Genomic DNA, 24,225 nt, shown 5'->3' with positions numbered 1-24,225 from the left:
AAAATATTTCTACATCCCATGGCCTTTCCCAGCCATTTAAATTTTTCTCTTACAGGTCTAACGCTTCCGAAAAACCAATACAACGCCCACCCGGAACAATATATGAAGCTAAACAAACCGTTCACTGGGTACTTATCCGTACGAAAATCCCTATTGATTTACCTGTTTTTACAAGGAAATAAAATGTGAAAAAAATATTTCTACATCCCATGGCCTTTCCCAACCATTTAAATTTTTCTCTTACATGTCTAACACTACAAAAAACCAATACAACTCCCACCCGGAACAATATATAAAGCTAAACGAACCGTTCACTGGGTACTTATCCGTACGAAAATCCCTATTGATTTACCTGTTTTTACAAGGAAATAAAATGTGAAAAAAATATTTCTACATCCCATGGCCATTCCCAACCATTTAAATTTTTCTCTTACAGGTCTAACACTTCTGAAAAACCAATACAACGGCCACCTGGAACAATGTATAAAGCTAAATGAACCGTTCACTGGGTACTTATCCGTACGAAAATCCCTATTGATTTACCTGTTTTTACAAGGAAGTAAAATGTGAAAAAAAGTATTTCTACATCCCATGGCCTTTCCCAACCATTTAAATTTTTCTCTTACATGTCTAACACTTCCGAAAAACCAATACAACGCCCACCCGGAACAATATATAAAGCTAAACAAACCGTTCACTGGGTACTTATCCGTACGAAAATCCCTATTGATTTACCTGTTTTTACAAGGAAACAAAATGTGAAAAAAATATTTCTACATCCCATGGCCTTTCCCAGCCATTTAAATTTTTCTCTTACAGGTCTAACGCTTCCGAAAAACCAATACAACGCCCACCCGGAACAATATTTAAAGCTAAACGAACAGTTCACTGGGTACTTATCCGTACGAAAAGCCCTATTGATTTACCTGTTTTTACAAGGAAGTAAAATGTGAAAAAAATATTTCTACATCTCATGGCCTTTCCCAACCATTTAAATTTTTCTCTTACAGGTCTAACACTTCCGAAAAACCAATACAACGCCCACCCGGAACAATATATAAAGCTAAACGAACAGTTCACTGGGTACTTATCCGTACGAAAAGCCCTATTGATTTACCTGTTTTTACAAGGAAGTAAAATGTGAAAAAAATATTTCTACATCCCATGGCCTTTCCCAGCCATTTAAATTTTTCTCTTACAGGTCTAACGCTTCCGAAAAACCAATACAACGCCCACCCGGAACAATATATAAAGCTAAACGAACCGTTCACTGGGTACTTATCCGTACGAAAATCCCTATTCATTTACCTGTTTTTACAAGGAAATAAAATGTGAAAAAAATTTTTCTACATCCCATGGCCATTCCCAACCATTTAAATTTTTCTCTTACAGGTCTAACACTTCTGAAGAACCAATACAACGGCCACCCGGAACAATGTATAAAGCTAAACGAACCGTTCACTGGGTACTTATCCGTACGAAAATCCCTATTGATTTACCTTTTTTTACAAGGAAGTAAATGTGAAAAAAATATTTCTACATCCCATGGCCTTTCCCAACCATTTAAATTTTTCTCTTACATGTCTAACACTTCCGAAAAACTAATACAACGCCCACCCGGAACAATGTATAAAGCTAAACGAACCGTTCACTGGGTACTTATCCGTGCGAAAAGCCCTATTGATTTACCTGTTTTTACAAGGAAGTAAAATGTGAAAAAAATATTTCTACATCCCATGGCCTTTACCAGCCATTTAAATTTTTCTCTTACAGGTCTAACACTTCCGAAAAACCAATACAACGCCCACCCGGAACAATATATAAAGCTAAACGAACAGTTCACTGGGTACTTATCCGTACTAAAAGCCCTATTGATTTACCTGTTTTTACAAGGAAGTAAAATGTGAAAAAAATATTTCTACATCCCATGGCCTTTCCCAACCATTTAAATTTTTCTCTTACAGGTCTAACAGTTGCGAAAAACCAATACAACACCCACCCGGAAAAATATATACAGCTAAACGAACCGTTTACTGGGTACTAATCCATACGAAAATCCCTATTGATTTACCTGTTTTTACAAGGAAATAAAATGTGAAAAAAAATTTTCTACATCCCATGGCCATTCCCAACCATTTAAATTTTTCTCTTACAGGTCTAACACTTCTGAAAAACCAATACAACGGCCACCCGGAACAATGTATAAAGCTAAACGAACCGTTCACTGGGTACTTATCCGTACGAAAATCCCTATTGATTTACCTTTTTTTACAAGGAAGTAAAATGTGAAAAAAATATTTCTACATCCCATGGCCTTTCCCAACCATTTAAATTTTTCTCTTACATGTCTAACACTTCCGAAAAACTAATACAACGCCCACCCGGAACAATGTATAAAGCTAAACGAACCGTTCACTGGGTACTTATCCGTGCGAAAAGCCCTATTGATTTACCTGTTTTTACAAGGAAGTAAAATGTGAAAAAAATATTTCTACATCCCATGGCCTTTACCAGCCATTTAAATTTTTCTCTTACAGGTCTAACGCTTCCGAAAAACCAATACAACGCCCACCCGGAACAATATATAAAGCTAAACAAACCGTTCACTGGGTACTTATCCGTACGAAAATCCCTATTGATTTACCTGTTTTTACAAGGAAACAAAATGTGAAAAAAATATTTCTACATCCCATGGCCTTTCCCAGCCATTTAAATTTTTCTCTTACAGGTCTAACGCTTCCGAAAAACCAATACAACGCCCACCCGGAACAATATTTAAAGCTAAACGAACAGTTCACTGGGTACTTATCCGTACGAAAAGCCCTATTGATTTACCTGTTTTTACAAGGAAGTAAAATGTGAAAAAAATATTTCTACATCCCATGGCCTTTCCCAGCCATTTAAATTTTTCTCTTACAGGTCTAACGCTTCTGAAAAACCAATACAACGCCCACCCGGAACAATATATAAAGCTAAACAAACCGTTCACTGGGTACTTATCCGTACGAAAATCCCTATTGATTTACTTGTTTTTACAAGGAAATAAAATGTGAAAAAAATATTTCTACATCCCATAGCCTTTCCCAGCCATTTAAATTTTTCTCTTACAGGTCTAACACTTCCGAAAAACCAATACAAGGCCCACCCGGAACAATATATAAAGCTAAACGAACCGTTCACTGGGTACTTATCCGTACGAAAATCCCTATTGATTTACCTGTTTTTACAAGGAAATAAAATGTGAAAAAAATATTTCTACATCCCATGGCCTTTCCCAACCATTTAAATTTTTCTCTTACAGGTCTAACGCTTCCGAAAAACCAATACAACGCCCACCCGGAACAATATATAAAGCTAAACGAACAGTTCACTGGGTACTTATCCGTACGAAAAGCCCTATTGATTTACCTGTTTTTACAAGGAAGTAAAATGTGAAAAAAATATTTCTACATCCCATGGCCTTTCCCAGCCATTTAAATTTTTCTCTTACAGGTCTAACGCTTCCGAAAAACCAATACAACGCCCACCCGGAACAATATATAAAGCTAAACGAACCGTTCACTGGGTACTTATCCGTACGAAAATCCCTATTCATTTACCTGTTTTTACAAGGAAATAAAATGTGAAAAAAATTTTTCTACATCCCATGGCCATTCCCAACCATTTATATTTTTCTCTTACAGGTCTAACACTTCTGAAAAACCAATACAACGGCCACCCGGAACAATGTATAAAGCTAAACGAACCGTTCACTGGGTACTTATCCGTACGAAAATCCCTATTGATTTACCTTTTTTTACAAGGAAGTAAATGTGAAAAAAATATTTCTACATCCCATGGCCTTTCCCAACCATTTAAATTTTTCTCTTACATGTCTAACACTTCCGAAAAACTAATACAACGCCCACCCGGAACAATGTATAAAGCTAAACGAACCGTTCACTGGGTACTTATCCGTGCGAAAAGCCCTATTGATTTACCTGTTTTTACAAGGAAGTAAAATGTGAAAAAAATATTTCTACATCCCATGGCCTTTACCAGCCATTTAAATTTTTCTCTTACAGGTCTAACACTTCCGAAAAACCAATACAACGCCCACCCGGAACAATATATAAAGCTAAACGAACAGTTCACTGGGTACTTATCCGTACGAAAAGCCCTATTGATTTACCTGTTTTTACAAGGAAGTAAAATGTGAAAAAAATATTTCTACATCCCATGGCCTTTCCCAACCATTTAAATTTTTCTCTTACAGGTCTAACACTTCCGAAAAACCAATACAACGCCCACCCGGAACAATATATAAAGCTAAACGAACAGTTCACTGGGTACTTATCCGTACGAAAAGCCCTATTGATTTACCTGTTTTTACAAGGAAGTAAAATGTGAAAAAAATATTTCTACATCCCATGGCCTTTCCCAGCCATTTAAATTTTTCTCTTACAGGTCTAACGCTTCCGAAAAACCAATAAAACGCCCACCCGGAACAATATATAAAGCTAAACGAACCGTTCACTGGGTACTTATCCGTACGAAAATCCCTATTCATTTACCTGTTTTTACAAGGAAATAAAATGTGAAAAAAATTTTTCTACATCCCATGGCCATTCCCAACCATTTAAATTTTTCTCTTACAGGTCTAACACTTCTGAAAAACCAATACAACGGCCACCCGGAACAATGTATAAAGCTAAACGAACCGTTCACTGGGTACTTATCCGTACGAAAATCCCTATTGATTTACCTTTTTTTACAAGGAAGTAAATGTGAAAAAAATATTTCTACATCCCATGGCCTTTCCCAACCATTTAAATTTTTCTCTTACATGTCTAACACTTCCGAAAAACTAATACAACGCCCACCCGGAACAATGTATAAAGCTAAACGAACCGTTCACTGGGTACTTATCCGTGCGAAAAGCCCTATTGATTTACCTGTTTTTACAAGGAAGTAAAATGTGAAAAAAATATTTCTACATCCCATGGCCTTTACCAGCCATTTAAATTTTTCTCTTACAGGTCTAACACTTCCGAAAAACCAATACAACGCCCACCCGGAACAATATATAAAGCTAAACGAACAGTTCACTGGGTACTTATCCGTACGAAAAGCCCTATTGATTTACCTGTTTTTACAAGGAAGTAAAATGTGAAAAAAATATTTCTACATCCCATGGCCTTTCCCAACCATTTAAATTTTTCTCTTACAGGTCTAACAGTTGCGAAAAACCAATACAACACCCACCCGGAAAAATATATACAGCTAAACGAACCGTTTACTGGGTACTAATCCATACGAAAATCCCTATTGATTTACCTGTTTTTACAAGGAAATAAAATGTGAAAAAAATATTTCTACATCCCATGGCCTTTCCCAACCATTTAAATTTTTCTCTTACAGGTCTAACACTTCCGAAAAACCAATACAACGCCCACCCGGAACAATACATAAAGCTAAACGAACCGTTCACTGGGTACTTATCCGTACGAAAATCCCTATTGATTTACCTGTTTTTACAAGGAAATAAAATGTGAAAAAAATATTTCTACATCCCATGGCCGTTCCCAGCCATTTAAATTTTTCTCTTACAGGTCTAACGCTTCCGAAAAACCAATACAAGGCCCACCCGGAACAATATATAAAGCTAAACGAACCGTTCACTGGGTACTTATCCGTACGAAAATCCCTATTGATTTACCTGTTTTTACAAGGAAATAAAATGTGAAAAAAATATTTCTACATCCCATGGCCTTTCCCAACCATTTAAATTTTTCTCTTACAGGTCTAACGCTTCCGAAAAACCAATACAACGCCCACCCGGAACAATATATAAAGCTAAACGAACAGTTCACTGGGTACTTATCCGTACGAAAAGCCCTATTGATTTACCTGTTTTTACAAGGAAGTAAAATGTGAAAAAAATATTTCTACATCCCATGGCCTTTCCCAGCCATTTAAATTTTTCTCTTACAGGTCTAACGCTTCCGAAAAACCAATACAACGCCCACCCGGAACAATATATGAAGCTAAACAAACCGTTCACTGGGTACTTATCCGTACGAAAATCCCTATTGATTTACCTGTTTTTACAAGGAAATAAAATGTGAAAAAAATATTTCTACATCCCATGGCCTTTCCCAACCATTTAAATTTTTCTCTTACATGTCTAACACTACAAAAAACCAATACAACTCCCACCCGGAACAATATATAAAGCTAAACGAACCGTTCACTGGGTACTTATCCGTACGAAAATCCCTATTGATTTACCTGTTTTTACAAGGAAATAAAATGTGAAAAAAATATTTCTACATCCCATGGCCATTCCCAACCATTTAAATTTTTCTCTTACAGGTCTAACACTTCTGAAAAACCAATACAACGGCCACCTGGAACAATGTATAAAGCTAAATGAACCGTTCACTGGGTACTTATCCGTACGAAAATCCCTATTGATTTACCTGTTTTTACAAGGAAGTAAAATGTGAAAAAAAGTATTTCTACATCCCATGGCCTTTCCCAACCATTTAAATTTTTCTCTTACATGTCTAACACTTCCGAAAAACCAATACAACGCCCACCCGGAACAATATATAAAGCTAAACAAACCGTTCACTGGGTACTTATCCGTACGAAAATCCCTATTGATTTACCTGTTTTTACAAGGAAACAAAATGTGAAAAAAATATTTCTACATCCCATGGCCTTTCCCAGCCATTTAAATTTTTCTCTTACAGGTCTAACGCTTCCGAAAAACCAATACAACGCCCACCCGGAACAATATTTAAAGCTAAACGAACAGTTCACTGGGTACTTATCCGTACGAAAAGCCCTATTGATTTACCTGTTTTTACAAGGAAGTAAAATGTGAAAAAAATATTTCTACATCTCATGGCCTTTCCCAACCATTTAAATTTTTCTCTTACAGGTCTAACACTTCCGAAAAACCAATACAACGCCCACCCGGAACAATATATAAAGCTAAACGAACAGTTCACTGGGTACTTATCCGTACGAAAAGCCCTATTGATTTACCTGTTTTTACAAGGAAGTAAAATGTGAAAAAAATATTTCTACATCCCATGGCCTTTCCCAGCCATTTAAATTTTTCTCTTACAGGTCTAACGCTTCCGAAAAACCAATACAACGCCCACCCGGAACAATATATAAAGCTAAACGAACCGTTCACTGGGTACTTATCCGTACGAAAATCCCTATTCATTTACCTGTTTTTACAAGGAAATAAAATGTGAAAAAAATTTTTCTACATCCCATGGCCATTCCCAACCATTTAAATTTTTCTCTTACAGGTCTAACACTTCTGAAGAACCAATACAACGGCCACCCGGAACAATGTATAAAGCTAAACGAACCGTTCACTGGGTACTTATCCGTACGAAAATCCCTATTGATTTACCTTTTTTTACAAGGAAGTAAATGTGAAAAAAATATTTCTACATCCCATGGCCTTTCCCAACCATTTAAATTTTTCTCTTACATGTCTAACACTTCCGAAAAACTAATACAACGCCCACCCGGAACAATGTATAAAGCTAAACGAACCGTTCACTGGGTACTTATCCGTGCGAAAAGCCCTATTGATTTACCTGTTTTTACAAGGAAGTAAAATGTGAAAAAAATATTTCTACATCCCATGGCCTTTACCAGCCATTTAAATTTTTCTCTTACAGGTCTAACACTTCCGAAAAACCAATACAACGCCCACCCGGAACAATATATAAAGCTAAACGAACAGTTCACTGGGTACTTATCCGTACTAAAAGCCCTATTGATTTACCTGTTTTTACAAGGAAGTAAAATGTGAAAAAAATATTTCTACATCCCATGGCCTTTCCCAACCATTTAAATTTTTCTCTTACAGGTCTAACAGTTGCGAAAAACCAATACAACACCCACCCGGAAAAATATATACAGCTAAACGAACCGTTTACTGGGTACTAATCCATACGAAAATCCCTATTGATTTACCTGTTTTTACAAGGAAATAAAATGTGAAAAAAAATTTTCTACATCCCATGGCCATTCCCAACCATTTAAATTTTTCTCTTACAGGTCTAACACTTCTGAAAAACCAATACAACGGCCACCCGGAACAATGTATAAAGCTAAACGAACCGTTCACTGGGTACTTATCCGTACGAAAATCCCTATTGATTTACCTTTTTTTACAAGGAAGTAAAATGTGAAAAAAATATTTCTACATCCCATGGCCTTTCCCAACCATTTAAATTTTTCTCTTACATGTCTAACACTTCCGAAAAACTAATACAACGCCCACCCGGAACAATGTATAAAGCTAAACGAACCGTTCACTGGGTACTTATCCGTGCGAAAAGCCCTATTGATTTACCTGTTTTTACAAGGAAGTAAAATGTGAAAAAAATATTTCTACATCCCATGGCCTTTACCAGCCATTTAAATTTTTCTCTTACAGGTCTAACACTTCCGAAAAACCAATACAACGCCCACCCGGAACAATATATAAAGCTAAACGAACAGTTCACTGGGTACTTATCCGTACGAAAAGCCCTATTGATTTACCTGTTTTTACAAGGAAGTAAAATGTGAAAAAAATATTTCTACATCCCATGGCCTTTCCCAACCATTTAAATTTTTCTCTTACAGGTCTAACACTTCCGAAAAACCAATACAACGCCCACCCGGAACAATATATAAAGCTAAACAAACCGTTCACTGGGTACTTATCCGTACGAAAATCCCTATTGATTTACCTGTTTTTACAAGGAAACAAAATGTGAAAAAAATATTTCTACATCCCATGGCCTTTCCCAGCCATTTAAATTTTTCTCTTACATGTCTAACACTTCCGAAAAACTAATACAACGCCCACCCGGAACAATGTATAAAGCTAAACGAACCGTTCACTGGGTACTTATCCGTGCGAAAAGCCCTATTGATTTACCTGTTTTTACAAGGAAGTAAAATGTGAAAAAAATATTTCTACATCCCATGGCCTTTACCAGCCATTTAAATTTTTCTCTTACAGGTCTAACACTTCCGAAAAACCAATACAACGCCCACCCGGAACAATATATAAAGCTAAACGAACAGTTCACTGGGTACTTATCCGTACTAAAAGCCCTATTGATTTACCTGTTTTTACAAGGAAGTAAAATGTGAAAAAAATATTTCTACATCCCATGGCCTTTCCCAACCATTTAAATTTTTCTCTTACAGGTCTAACAGTTGCGAAAAACCAATACAACACCCACCCGGAAAAATATATACAGCTAAACGAACCGTTTACTGGGTACTAATCCATACGAAAATCCCTATTGATTTACCTGTTTTTACAAGGAAATAAAATGTGAAAAAAATTTTTCTACATCCCATGGCCATTCCCAACCATTTAAATTTTTCTCTTACAGGTCTAACACTTCTGAAAAACCAATACAACGGCCACCCGGAACAATGTATAAAGCTAAACGAACCGTTCACTGGGTACTTATCCGTACGAAAATCCCTATTGATTTACCTTTTTTTACAAGGAAGTAAAATGTGAAAAAAATATTTCTACATCCCATGGCCTTTCCCAACCATTTAAATTTTTCTCTTACATGTCTAACACTTCCGAAAAACTAATACAACGCCCACCCGGAACAATGTATAAAGCTAAACGAACCGTTCACTGGGTACTTATCCGTGCGAAAAGCCCTATTGATTTACCTGTTTTTACAAGGAAGTAAAATGTGAAAAAAATATTTCTACATCCCATGGCCTTTACCAGCCATTTAAATTTTTCTCTTACAGGTCTAACACTTCCGAAAAACCAATACAACGCCCACCCGGAACAATATATAAAGCTAAACGAACAGTTCACTGGGTACTTATCCGTACGAAAAGCCCTATTGATTTACCTGTTTTTACAAGGAAGTAAAATGTGAAAAAAATATTTCTACATCCCATGGCCTTTCCCAACCATTTAAATTTTTCTCTTACAGGTCTAACACTTCCGAAAAACCAATACAACGCCCACCCGGAACAATATATAAAGCTAAACAAACCGTTCACTGGGTACTTATCCGTACGAAAATCCCTATTGATTTACCTGTTTTTACAAGGAAACAAAATGTGAAAAAAATATTTCTACATCCCATGGCCTTTCCCAGCCATTTAAATTTTTCTCTTACAGGTCTAACGCTTCCGAAAAACCAATACAACGCCCACCCGGAACAATATTTAAAGCTAAACGAACAGTTCACTGGGTACTTATCCGTACGAAAAGCCCTATTGATTTACCTGTTTTTACAAGGAAGTAAAATGTGAAAAAAATATTTCTACATCCCATGGCCTTTCCCAGCCATTTAAATTTTTCTCTTACAGGTCTAACGCTTCCGAAAAACCAATACAACGCCCACCCGGAACAATATATGAAGCTAAACAAACCGTTCACTGGGTACTTATCCGTACGAAAATCCCTATTGATTTACCTGTTTTTACAAGGAAATAAAATTTGAAAAAAATATTTCTACATCCCATGGCCTTTCCCAACCATTTAAATTTTTCTCTTACATGTCTAACACTACAAAAAACCAATACAACTCCCACCCGGAACAATATATAAAGCTAAACGAACCGTTCACTGGGTACTTATCCGTACGAAAATCCCTATTGATTTACCTGTTTTTACAAGGAAATAAAATGTGAAAAAAATATTTCTACATCCCATGGCCATTCCCAACCATTTAAATTTTTCTCTTACAGGTCTAACACTTCTGAAAAACCAATACAACGGCCACCTGGAACAATGTATAAAGCTAAATGAACCGTTCACTGGGTACTTATCCGTACGAAAATCCCTATTGATTTACCTGTTTTTACAAGGAAGTAAAATGTGAAAAAAAGTATTTCTACATCCCATGGCCTTTCCCAACCATTTAAATTTTTCTCTTACATGTCTAACACTTCCGAAAAACCAATACAACGCCCACCCGGAACAATATATAAAGCTAAACAAACCGTTCACTGGGTACTTATCCGTACGAAAATCCCTATTGATTTACCTGTTTTTACAAGGAAACAAAATGTGAAAAAAATATTTCTACATCCCATGGCCTTTCCCAGCCATTTAAATTTTTCTCTTACAGGTCTAACGCTTCCGAAAAACCAATACAACGCCCACCCGGAACAATATTTAAAGCTAAACGAACAGTTCACTGGGTACTTATCCGTACGAAAAGCCCTATTGATTTACCTGTTTTTACAAGGAAGTAAAATGTGAAAAAAATATTTCTACATCTCATGGCCTTTCCCAACCATTTAAATTTTTCTCTTACAGGTCTAACACTTCCGAAAAACCAATACAACGCCCACCCGGAACAATATATAAAGCTAAACGAACAGTTCACTGGGTACTTATCCGTACGAAAAGCCCTATTGATTTACCTGTTTTTACAAGGAAGTAAAATGTGAAAAAAATATTTCTACATCCCATGGCCTTTCCCAGCCATTTAAATTTTTCTCTTACAGGTCTAACGCTTCCGAAAAACCAATACAACGCCCACCCGGAACAATATATAAAGCTAAACGAACCGTTCACTGGGTACTTATCCGTACGAAAATCCCTATTCATTTACCTGTTTTTACAAGGAAATAAAATGTGAAAAAAATTTTTCTACATCCCATGGCCATTCCCAACCATTTAAATTTTTCTCTTACAGGTCTAACACTTCTGAAGAACCAATACAACGGCCACCCGGAACAATGTATAAAGCTAAACGAACCGTTCACTGGGTACTTATCCGTACGAAAATCCCTATTGATTTACCTTTTTTTACAAGGAAGTAAATGTGAAAAAAATATTTCTACATCCCATGGCCTTTCCCAACCATTTAAATTTTTCTCTTACATGTCTAACACTTCCGAAAAACTAATACAACGCCCACCCGGAACAATGTATAAAGCTAAACGAACCGTTCACTGGGTACTTATCCGTGCGAAAAGCCCTATTGATTTACCTGTTTTTACAAGGAAGTAAAATGTGAAAAAAATATTTCTACATCCCATGGCCTTTACCAGCCATTTAAATTTTTCTCTTACAGGTCTAACACTTCCGAAAAACCAATACAACGCCCACCCGGAACAATATATAAAGCTAAACGAACAGTTCACTGGGTACTTATCCGTACTAAAAGCCCTATTGATTTACCTGTTTTTACAAGGAAGTAAAATGTGAAAAAAATATTTCTACATCCCATGGCCTTTCCCAACCATTTAAATTTTTCTCTTACAGGTCTAACAGTTGCGAAAAACCAATACAACACCCACCCGGAAAAATATATACAGCTAAACGAACCGTTTACTGGGTACTTATCCATACGAAAATCCCTATTGATTTACCTGTTTTTACAAGGAAATAAAATGTGAAAAAAATTTTTCTACATCCCATGGCCATTCCCAACCATTTAAATTTTTCTCTTACAGGTCTAACACTTCTGAAAAACCAATACAACGGCCACCCGGAACAATGTATAAAGCTAAACGAACCGTTCACTGGGTACTTATCCGTACGAAAATCCCTATTGATTTACCTTTTTTTACAAGGAAGTAAAATGTGAAAAAAATATTTCTACATCCCATGGCCTTTCCCAACCATTTAAATTTTTCTCTTACATGTCTAACACTTCCGAAAAACTAATACAACGCCCACCCGGAACAATGTATAAAGCTAAACGAACCGTTCACTGGGTACTTATCCGTACGAAAATCCCTATTGATTTACCTGTTTTTACAAGGAAACAAAATGTGAAAAAAATATTTCTACATCCCATGGCCTTTCCCAGCCATTTAAATTTTTCTCTTACAGGTCTAACGCTTCCGAAAAACCAATACAACGCCCACCCGGAACAATATTTAAAGCTAAACGAACAGTTCACTGGGTACTTATCCGTACGAAAAGCCCTATTGATTTACCTGTTTTTACAAGGAAGTAAAATGTGAAAAAAATATTTCTACATCTCATGGCCTTTCCCAACCATTTAAATTTTTCTCTTACAGGTCTAACACTTCCGAAAAACCAATACAACGCCCACCCGGAACAATATATAAAGCTAAACGAACAGTTCACTGGGTACTTATCCGTACGAAAAGCCCTATTGATTTACCTGTTTTTACAAGGAAGTAAAATGTGAAAAAAATATTTCTACATCCCATGGCCTTTCCCAGCCATTTAAATTTTTCTCTTACAGGTCTAACGCTTCCGAAAAACCAATACAACGCCCACCCGGAACAATATATAAAGCTAAACGAACCGTTCACTGGGTACTTATCCGTACGAAAATCCCTATTCATTTACCTGTTTTTACAAGGAAATAAAATGTGAAAAAAATTTTTCTACATCCCATGGCCATTCCCAACCATTTAAATTTTTCTCTTACAGGTCTAACACTTCTGAAGAACCAATACAACGGCCACCCGGAACAATGTATAAAGCTAAACGAACCGTTCACTGGGTACTTATCCGTACGAAAATCCCTATTGATTTACCTTTTTTTACAAGGAAGTAAATGTGAAAAAAATATTTCTACATCCCATGGCCTTTCCCAACCATTTAAATTTTTCTCTTACATGTCTAACACTTCCGAAAAACTAATACAACGCCCACCCGGAACAATGTATAAAGCTAAACGAACCGTTCACTGGGTACTTATCCGTGCGAAAAGCCCTATTGATTTACCTGTTTTTACAAGGAAGTAAAATGTGAAAAAAATATTTCTACATCCCATGGCCTTTACCAGCCATTTAAATTTTTCTCTTACAGGTCTAACACTTCCGAAAAACCAATACAACGCCCACCCGGAACAATATATAAAGCTAAACGAACAGTTCACTGGGTACTTATCCGTACTAAAAGCCCTATTGATTTACCTGTTTTTACAAGGAAGTAAAATGTGAAAAAAATATTTCTACATCCCATGGCCTTTCCCAACCATTTAAATTTTTCTCTTACAGGTCTAACAGTTGCGAAAAACCAATACAACACCCACCCGGAAAAATATATACAGCTAAACGAACCGTTTACTGGGTACTTATCCATACGAAAATCCCTATTGATTTACCTGTTTTTACAAGGAAATAAAATGTGAAAAAAATTTTTCTACATCCCATGGCCATTCCCAACCATTTAAATTTTTCTCTTACAGGTCTAACACTTCTGAAAAACCAATACAACGGCCACCCGGAACAATGTATAAAGCTAAACGAACCGTTCACTGGGTACTTATCCGTACGAAAATCCCTATTGATTTACCTTTTTTTACAAGGAAGTAAAATGTGAAAAAAATATTTCTACATCCCATGGCCTTTCCCAACCATTTAAATTTTTCTCTTACATGTCTAACACTTCCGAAAAACTAATACAACGCCCACCCGGAACAATGTATAAAGCTAAACGAACCGTTCACTGGGTACTTATCCGTGCGAAAAGCCCTATTGATTTACCTGTTTTTACAAGGAAGTAAAATGTGAAAAAAATATTTCTACATCCCATGGCCTTTACCAGCCATTTAAATTTTTCTCTTACAGGTCTAACACTTCCGAAAAACCAATACAACGCCCACCCGGAACAATATATAAAGCTAAACGAACAGTTCACTGGGTACTTATCCGTACGAAAAGCCCTATTGATTTACCTGTTTTTACAAGGAAGTAAAATGTGAAAAAAATATTTCTACATCCCATGGCCTTTCCCAACCATTTAAATTTTTCTCTTACAGGTCTAACACTTCCGAAAAACCAATACAACGCCCACCCGGACCAATATATAAAGCTAAACAAACCGTTCACTGGGTACTTATCCGTACGAAAATCCCTATTGATTTACCTGTTTTTACAAGGAAACAAAATGTGAAAAAAATATTTCTACATCCCATGGCCTTTCCCAGCCATTTAAATTTTTCTCTTACAGGTCTAACGCTTCCGAAAAACCAATACAACGCCCACCCGGAACAATATTTAAAGCTAAACGAACAGTTCACTGGGTACTTATCCGTACGAAAAGCCCTATTGATTTACCTGTTTTTACAAGGAAGTAAAATGTGAAAAAAATATTTCTACATCCCATGGCCTTTCCCAACCATTTAAATTTTTCTCTTACAGGTCTAACGCTTCCGAAAAACCAATACAACGCCCACCCGGAACAATATATAAAGCTAAACGAACAGTTCACTGGGTACTTATCCGTACGAAAAGCCCTATTGATTTACCTGTTTTTACAAGGAAGTAAAATGTGAAAAAAATATTTCTACATCCCATGGCCTTTCCCAGCCATTTAAATTTTTCTCTTACAGGTCTAACGCTTCCGAAAAACCAATACAACGCCCACCCGGAACAATATATAAAGCTAAACGAACCGTTCACTGGGTACTTATCCGTACGAAAATCCCTATTCATTTACCTGTTTTTACAAGGAAATAAAATGTGAAAAAAAATTTTCTACATCCCATGGCCATTCCCAACCATTTATATTTTTCTCTTACAGGTCTAACACTTCTGAAAAACCAATACAACGGCCACCCGGAACAATGTATAAAGCTAAACGAAGCGTTCACTGGGTACTTATCCGTACGAAAATCCCTATTGATTTACCTATTTTTACAAGGAAGTAAATGTGAAAAAAATATTTCTACATCCCATGGCCTTTCCCAACCATTTAAATTTTTCTCTTACATGTCTAACACTTCCGAAAAACTAATACAACGCCCACCCGGAACAATGTATAAAGCTAAACGAACCGTTCACTGGGTACTTATCCGTGCGAAAAGCCCTATTGATTTACCTGTTTTTACAAGGAAGTAAAATGTGAAAAAAATATTTCTACATCCCATGGCCTTTACCAGCCATTTAAATTTTTCTCTTACAGGTCTAACACTTCCGAAAAACCAATACAACGCCCACCCGGAACAATATATAAAGCTAAACGAACAGTTCACTGGGTACTTATCCGTACGAAAAGCCCTATTGATTTACCTGTTTTTACAAGGAAGTAAAATGTGAAAAAAATATTTCTACATCCCATGGCCTTTCCCAGCCATTTAAATTTTTCTCTTACAGGTCTAACGCTTCCGAAAAACCAATAAAACGCCCACCCGGAACAATATATAAAGCTAAACGAACCGTTCACTGGGTACTTATCCGTACGAAAATCCCTATTCATTTACCTGTTTTTACAAGGAAATAAAATGTGAAAAAAATTTTTCTACATCCCATGGCCATTCCCAACCATTTAAATTTTTCTCTTACAGGTCTAACACTTCTGAAAAACCAATACAACGGCCACCCGGAACAATGTATAAAGCTAAACGAACCGTTCACTGGGTACTTATCCGTACGAAAATCCCTATTGATTTACCTTTTTTTACAAGGAAGTAAATGTGAAAAAAATATTTCTACATCCCATGGCCTTTCCCAACCATTTAAATTTTTCTCTTACATGTCTAACACTTCCGAAAAACTAATACAACGCCCACCCGGAACAATGTATAAAGCTAAACGAACCGTTCACTGGGTACTTATCCGTGCGAAAAGCCCTATTGATTTACCTGTTTTTACAAGGAAGTAAAATGTGAAAAAAATATTTCTACATCCCATGGCCTTTACCAGCCATTTAAATTTTTCTCTTACAGGTCTAACACTTCCGAAAAACCAATACAACGCCCACCCGGAACAATATATAAAGCTAAACGAACAGTTCACTGGGTACTTATCCGTACGAAAAGCCCTATTGATTTACCTGTTTTTACAAGGAAGTAAAATGTGAAAAAAATATTTCTACATCCCATGGCCTTTCCCAACCATTTAAATTTTTCTCTTACAGGTCTAACAGTTGCGAAAAACCAATACAACACCCACCCGGAAAAATATATACAGCTAAACGAACCGTTTACTGGGTACTAATCCATACGAAAATCCCTATTGATTTACCTGTTTTTACAAGGAAATAAAATGTGAAAAAAATATTTCTACATCCCATGGCCTTTCCCAACCATTTAAATTTTTCTCTTACAGGTCTAACACTTCCGAAAAACCAATACAACGCCCACCCGGAACAATACATAAAGCTAAACGAACCGTTCACTGGGTACTTATCCGTACGAAAATCCCTATTGATTTACCTGTTTTTACAAGGAAATAAAATGTGAAAAAAATATTTCTACATCCCATGGCCGTTCCCAGCCATTTAAATTTTTCTCTTACAGGTCTAACGCTTCCGAAAAACCAATACAAGGCCCACCCGGAACAATATATAAAGCTAAACGAACCGTTCACTGGGTACTTATCCGTACGAAAATCCCTATTGATTTACCTGTTTTTACAAGGAAATAAAATGTGAAAAAAATATTTCTACATCCCATGGCCTTTCCCAACCATTTAAATTTTTCTCTTACAGGTCTAACGCTTCCGAAAAACCAATACAACGCCCACCCGGAACAATATATAAAGCTAAACGAACAGTTCACTGGGTACTTATCCGTACGAAAAGCCCTATTGATTTACCTGTTTTTACAAGGAAGTAAAATGTGAAAAAAATATTTCTACATCCCATGGCCTTTCCCAGCCATTTAAATTTTTCTCTTACAGGTCTAACGCTTCCGAAAAACCAATACAACGCCCACCCGGAACAATATATGAAGCTAAACAAACCGTTCACTGGGTACTTATCCGTACGAAAATCCCTATTGATTTACCTGTTTTTACAAGGAAATAAAATGTGAAAAAAATATTTCTACATCCCATGGCCTTTCCCAACCATTTAAATTTTTCTCTTACATGTCTAACACTACAAAAAACCAATACAACTCCCACCCGGAACAATATATAAAGCTAAACGAACCGTTCACTGGGTACTTATCCGTACGAAAATCCCTATTGATTTACCTGTTTTTACAAGGAAATAAAATGTGAAAAAAATATTTCTACATCCCATGGCCATTCCCAACCATTTAAATTTTTCTCTTACAGGTCTAACACTTCTGAAAAACCAATACAACGGCCACCTGGAACAATGTATAAAGCTAAATGAACCGTTCACTGGGTACTTATCCGTACGAAAATCCCTATTGATTTACCTGTTTTTACAAGGAAGTAAAATGTGAAAAAAAGTATTTCTACATCCCATGGCCTTTCCCAACCATTTAAATTTTTCTCTTACATGTCTAACACTTCCGAAAAACCAATACAACGCCCACCCGGAACAATATATAAAGCTAAACAAACCGTTCACTGGGTACTTATCCGTACGAAAATCCCTATTGATTTACCTGTTTTTACAAGGAAACAAAATGTGAAAAAAATATTTCTACATCCCATGGCCTTTCCCAGCCATTTAAATTTTTCTCTTACAGGTCTAACGCTTCCGAAAAACCAATACAACGCCCACCCGGAACAATATTTAAAGCTAAACGAACAGTTCACTGGGTACTTATCCGTACGAAAAGCCCTATTGATTTACCTGTTTTTACAAGGAAGTAAAATGTGAAAAAAATATTTCTACATCTCATGGCCTTTCCCAACCATTTAAATTTTTCTCTTACAGGTCTAACACTTCCGAAAAACCAATACAACGCCCACCCGGAACAATATATAAAGCTAAACGAACAGTTCACTGGGTACTTATCCGTACGAAAAGCCCTATTGATTTACCTGTTTTTACAAGGAAGTAAAATGTGAAAAAAATATTTCTACATCCCATGGCCTTTCCCAGCCATTTAAATTTTTCTCTTACAGGTCTAACGCTTCCGAAAAACCAATACAACGCCCACCCGGAACAATATATAAAGCTAAACGAACCGTTCACTGGGTACTTATCCGTACGAAAATCCCTATTCATTTACCTGTTTTTACAAGGAAATAAAATGTGAAAAAAATTTTTCTACATCCCATGGCCATTCCCAACCATTTAAATTTTTCTCTTACAGGTCTAACACTTCTGAAGAACCAATACAACGGCCACCCGGAACAATGTATAAAGCTAAACGAACCGTTCACTGGGTACTTATCCGTACGAAAATCCCTATTGATTTACCTTTTTTTACAAGGAAGTAAATGTGAAAAAAATATTTCTACATCCCATGGCCTTTCCCAACCATTTAAATTTTTCTCTTACATGTCTAACACTTCCGAAAAACTAATACAACGCCCACCCGGAACAATGTATAAAGCTAAACGAACCGTTCACTGGGTACTTATCCGTGCGAAAAGCCCTATTGATTTACCTGTTTTTACAAGGAAGTAAAATGTGAAAAAAATATTTCTACATCCCATGGCCTTTACCAGCCATTTAAATTTTTCTCTTACAGGTCTAACACTTCCGAAAAACCAATACAACGCCCACCCGGAACAATATATAAAGCTAAACGAACAGTTCACTGGGTACTTATCCGTACTAAAAGCCCTATTGATTTACCTGTTTTTACAAGGAAGTAAAATGTGAAAAAAATATTTCTACATCCCATGGCCTTTCCCAACCATTTAAATTTTTCTCTTACAGGTCTAACAGTTGCGAAAAACCAATACAACACCCACCCCGAAAAATATATACAGCTAAACGAACCGTTTACTGGGTACTAATCCATACGAAAATCACTATTGATTTACCTGTTTTTACAAGGAAATAAAATGTGAAAAAAATTTTTCTACATCCCATGGCCATTCCCAACCATTTAAATTTTTCTCTTACAGGTCTAACACTTCTGAAAAACCAATACAACGGCCACCCGGAACAATGTATAAAGCTAAACGAACCGTTCACTGGGTACTTATCCGTACGAAAATCCCTATTGATTTACCTTTTTTTACAAGGAAGTAAAATGTGAAAAAAATATTTCTACATCCCATGGCCTTTCCCAACCATTTAAATTTTTCTCTTACATGTCTAACACTTCCGAAAAACTAATACAACGCCCACCCGGAACAATGTATAAAGCTAAACGAACCGTTCACTGGGTACTTATCCGTGCGAAAAGCCCTATTGATTTACCTGTTTTTACAAGGAAGTAAAATGTGAAAAAAATATTTCTACATCCCATGGCCTTTACCAGCCATTTAAATTTTTCTCTTACAGGTCTAACACTTCCGAAAAACCAATACAACGCCCACCCGGAACAATATATAAAGCTAAACGAACAGTTCACTGGGTACTTATCCGTACGAAAAGCCCTATTGATTTACCTGTTTTTACAAGGAAGTAAAATGTGAAAAAAATATTTCTACATCCCATGGCCTTTCCCAACCATTTAAATTTTTCTCTTACAGGTCTAACACTTCCGAAAAACCAATACAACGCCCACCCGGAACAATATATAAAGCTAAACAAACCGTTCACTGGGTACTTATCCGTACGAAAATCCCTATTGATTTACCTGTTTTTACAAGGAAACAAAATGTGAAAAAAATATTTCTACATCCCATGGCCTTTCCCAGCCATTTAAATTTTTCTCTTACAGGTCTAACGCTTCCGAAAAACCAATACAACGCCCACCCGGAACAATATTTAAAGCTAAACGAACAGTTCACTGGGTACTTATCCGTACGAAAAGCCCTATTGATTTACCTGTTTTTACAAGGAAGTAAAATGTGAAAAAAATATTTCTACATCCCATGGCCTTTCCCAGCCATTTAAATTTTTCTCTTACAGGTCTAACGCTTCCGAAAAACCAATACAACGCCCACCCGGAACAATATATGAAGCTAAACAAACCGTTCACTGGGTACTTATCCGTACGAAAATCCCTATTGATTTACCTGTTTTTACAAGGAAATAAAATGTGAAAAAAATATTTCTACATCCCATGGCCTTTCCCAACCATTTAAATTTTTCTCTTACATGTCTAACACTACAAAAAACCAATACAACTCCCACCCGGAACAATATATAAAGCTAAACGAACCGTTCACTGGGTACTTATCCGTACGAAAATCCCTATTGATTTACCTGTTTTTACAAGGAAATAAAATGTGAAAAAAATATTTCTACATCCCATGGCCATTCCCAACCATTTAAATTTTTCTCTTACAGGTCTAACACTTCTGAAAAACCAATACAACGGCCACCTGGAACAATGTATAAAGCTAAATGAACCGTTCACTGGGTACTTATCCGTACGAAAATCCCTATTGATTTACCTGTTTTTACAAGGAAGTAAAATGTGAAAAAAAGTATTTCTACATCCCATGGCCTTTCCCAACCATTTAAATTTTTCTCTTACATGTCTAACACTTCCGAAAAACCAATACAACGCCCACCCGGAACAATATATAAAGCTAAACAAACCGTTCACTGGGTACTTATCCGTACGAAAATCCCTATTGATTTACCTGTTTTTACAAGGAAACAAAATGTGAAAAAAATATTTCTACATCCCATGGCCTTTCCCAGCCATTTAAATTTTTCTCTTACAGGTCTAACGCTTCCGAAAAACCAATACAACGCCCACCCGGAACAATATTTAAAGCTAAACGAACAGTTCACTGGGTACTTATCCGTACGAAAAGCCCTATTGATTTACCTGTTTTTACAAGGAAGTAAAATGTGAAAAAAATATTTCTACATCTCATGGCCTTTCCCAACCATTTAAATTTTTCTCTTACAGGTCTAACACTTCCGAAAAACCAATACAACGCCCACCCGGAACAATATATAAAGCTAAACGAACAGTTCACTGGGTACTTATCCGTACGAAAAGCCCTATTGATTTACCTGTTTTTACAAGGAAGTAAAATGTGAAAAAAATATTTCTACATCCCATGGCCTTTCCCAGCCATTTAAATTTTTCTCTTACAGGTCTAACGCTTCCGAAAAACCAATACAACGCCCACCCGGAACAATATATAAAGCTAAACGAACCGTTCACTGGGTACTTATCCGTACGAAAATCCCTATTCATTTACCTGTTTTTACAAGGAAATAAAATGTGAAAAAAATTTTTCTACATCCCATGGCCATTCCCAACCATTTAAATTTTTCTCTTACAGGTCTAACACTTCTGAAGAACCAATACAACGGCCACCCGGAACAATGTATAAAGCTAAACGAACCGTTCACTGGGTACTTATCCGTACGAAAATCCCTATTGATTTACCTTTTTTTACAAGGAAGTAAATGTGAAAAAAATATTTCTACATCCCATGGCCTTTCCCAACCATTTAAATTTTTCTCTTACATGTCTAACACTTCCGAAAAACTAATACAACGCCCACCCGGAACAATGTATAAAGCTAAACGAACCGTTCACTGGGTACTTATCCGTGCGAAAAGCCCTATTGATTTACCTGTTTTTACAAGGAAGTAAAATGTGAAAAAAATATTTCTACATCCCATGGCCTTTACCAGCCATTTAAATTTTTCTCTTACAGGTCTAACACTTCCGAAAAACCAATACAACGCCCACCCGGAACAATATATAAAGCTAAACGAACAGTTCACTGGGTACTTATCCGTACTAAAAGCCCTATTGATTTACCTGTTTTTACAAGGAAGTAAAATGTGAAAAAAATATTTCTACATCCCATGGCCTTTCCCAACCATTTAAATTTTTCTCTTACAGGTCTAACAGTTGCGAAAAACCAATACAACACCCACCCCGAAAAATATATACAGCTAAACGAACCGTTTACTGGGTACTAATCCATACGAAAATCCCTATTGATTTACCTGTTTTTACAAGGAAATAAAATGTGAAAAAAATTTTTCTACATCCCATGGCCATTCCCAACCATTTAAATTTTTCTCTTACATGTCTAACACTTCCGAAAAACTAATACAACGCCCACCCGGAACAATGTATAAAGCTAAACGAACCGTTCACTGGGTACTTATCCGTGCGAAAAGCCCTATTGATTTACCTGTTTTTACAAGGAAGTAAAATGTGAAAAAAATATTTCTACATCCCATGGCCTTTACCAGCCATTTAAATTTTTCTCTTACAGGTCTAACACTTCCGAAAAACCAATACAACGCCCACCCGGAACAATATATAAAGCTAAACGAACAGTTCACTGGGTACTTATCCGTACGAAAAGCCCTATTGATTTACCTGTTTTTACAAGGAAGTAAAATGTGAAAAAAATATTTCTACATCCCATGGCCTTTCCCAACCATTTAAATTTTTCTCTTACAGGTCTAACAGTTGCGAAAAACCAATACAACACCCACCCGGAAAAATATATACAGCTAAACGAACCGTTTACTGGGTACTAATCCATACGAAAATCCCTATTGATTTACCTGTTTTTACAAGGAAATAAAATGTGAAAAAAATATTTCTACATCCCATGGCCTTTCCCAACCATTTAAATTTTTCTCTTACAGGTCTAACACTTCCGAAAAACCAATACAACGCCCACCCGGAACAATACATAAAGCTAAACGAACCGTTCACTGGGTACTTATCCGTACGAAAATCCCTATTGATTTACCTGTTTTTACAAGGAAATAAAATGTGAAAAAAATATTTCTACATCCCATGGCCGTTCCCAGCCATTTAAATTTTTCTCTTACAGGTCTAACGCTTCCGAAAAACCAATACAAGGCCCACCCGGAACAATATATAAAGCTAAACGAACCGTTCACTGGGTACTTATCCGTACGAAAATCCCTATTGATTTACCTGTTTTTACAAGGAAATAAAATGTGAAAAAAATATTTCTACATCCCATGGCCTTTCCCAACCATTTAAATTTTTCTCTTACAGGTCTAACGCTTCCGAAAAACCAATACAACGCCCACCCGGAACAATATATAAAGCTAAACGAACAGTTCACTGGGTACTTATCCGTACGAAAAGCCCTATTGATTTACCTGTTTTTACAAGGAAGTAAAATGTGAAAAAAATATTTCTACATCCCATGGCCTTTCCCAGCCATTTAAATTTTTCTCTTACAGGTCTAACGCTTCCGAAAAACCAATACAACGCCCACCCGGAACAATATATGAAGCTAAACAAACCGTTCACTGGGTACTTATCCGTACGAAAATCCCTATTGATTTACCTGTTTTTACAAGGAAATAAAATGTGAAAAAAATATTTCTACATCCCATGGCCTTTCCCAACCATTTAAATTTTTCTCTTACATGTCTAACACTACAAAAAACCAATACAACTCCCACCCGGAACAATATATAAAGCTAAACGAACCGTTCACTGGGTACTTATCCGTACGAAAATCCCTATTGATTTACCTGTTTTT

The sequence above is a fragment of the Paroedura picta genome, chromosome 5, assembly GCF_049243985.1.
Source record: "Paroedura picta isolate Pp20150507F chromosome 5, Ppicta_v3.0, whole genome shotgun sequence".
NCBI classification, from domain to species: domain Eukaryota; kingdom Metazoa; phylum Chordata; class Lepidosauria; order Squamata; family Gekkonidae; genus Paroedura; species Paroedura picta.
The sequence above is the reverse complement of the archived record's forward strand: the minus strand, read 5'-3'. Positions refer to the sequence as shown.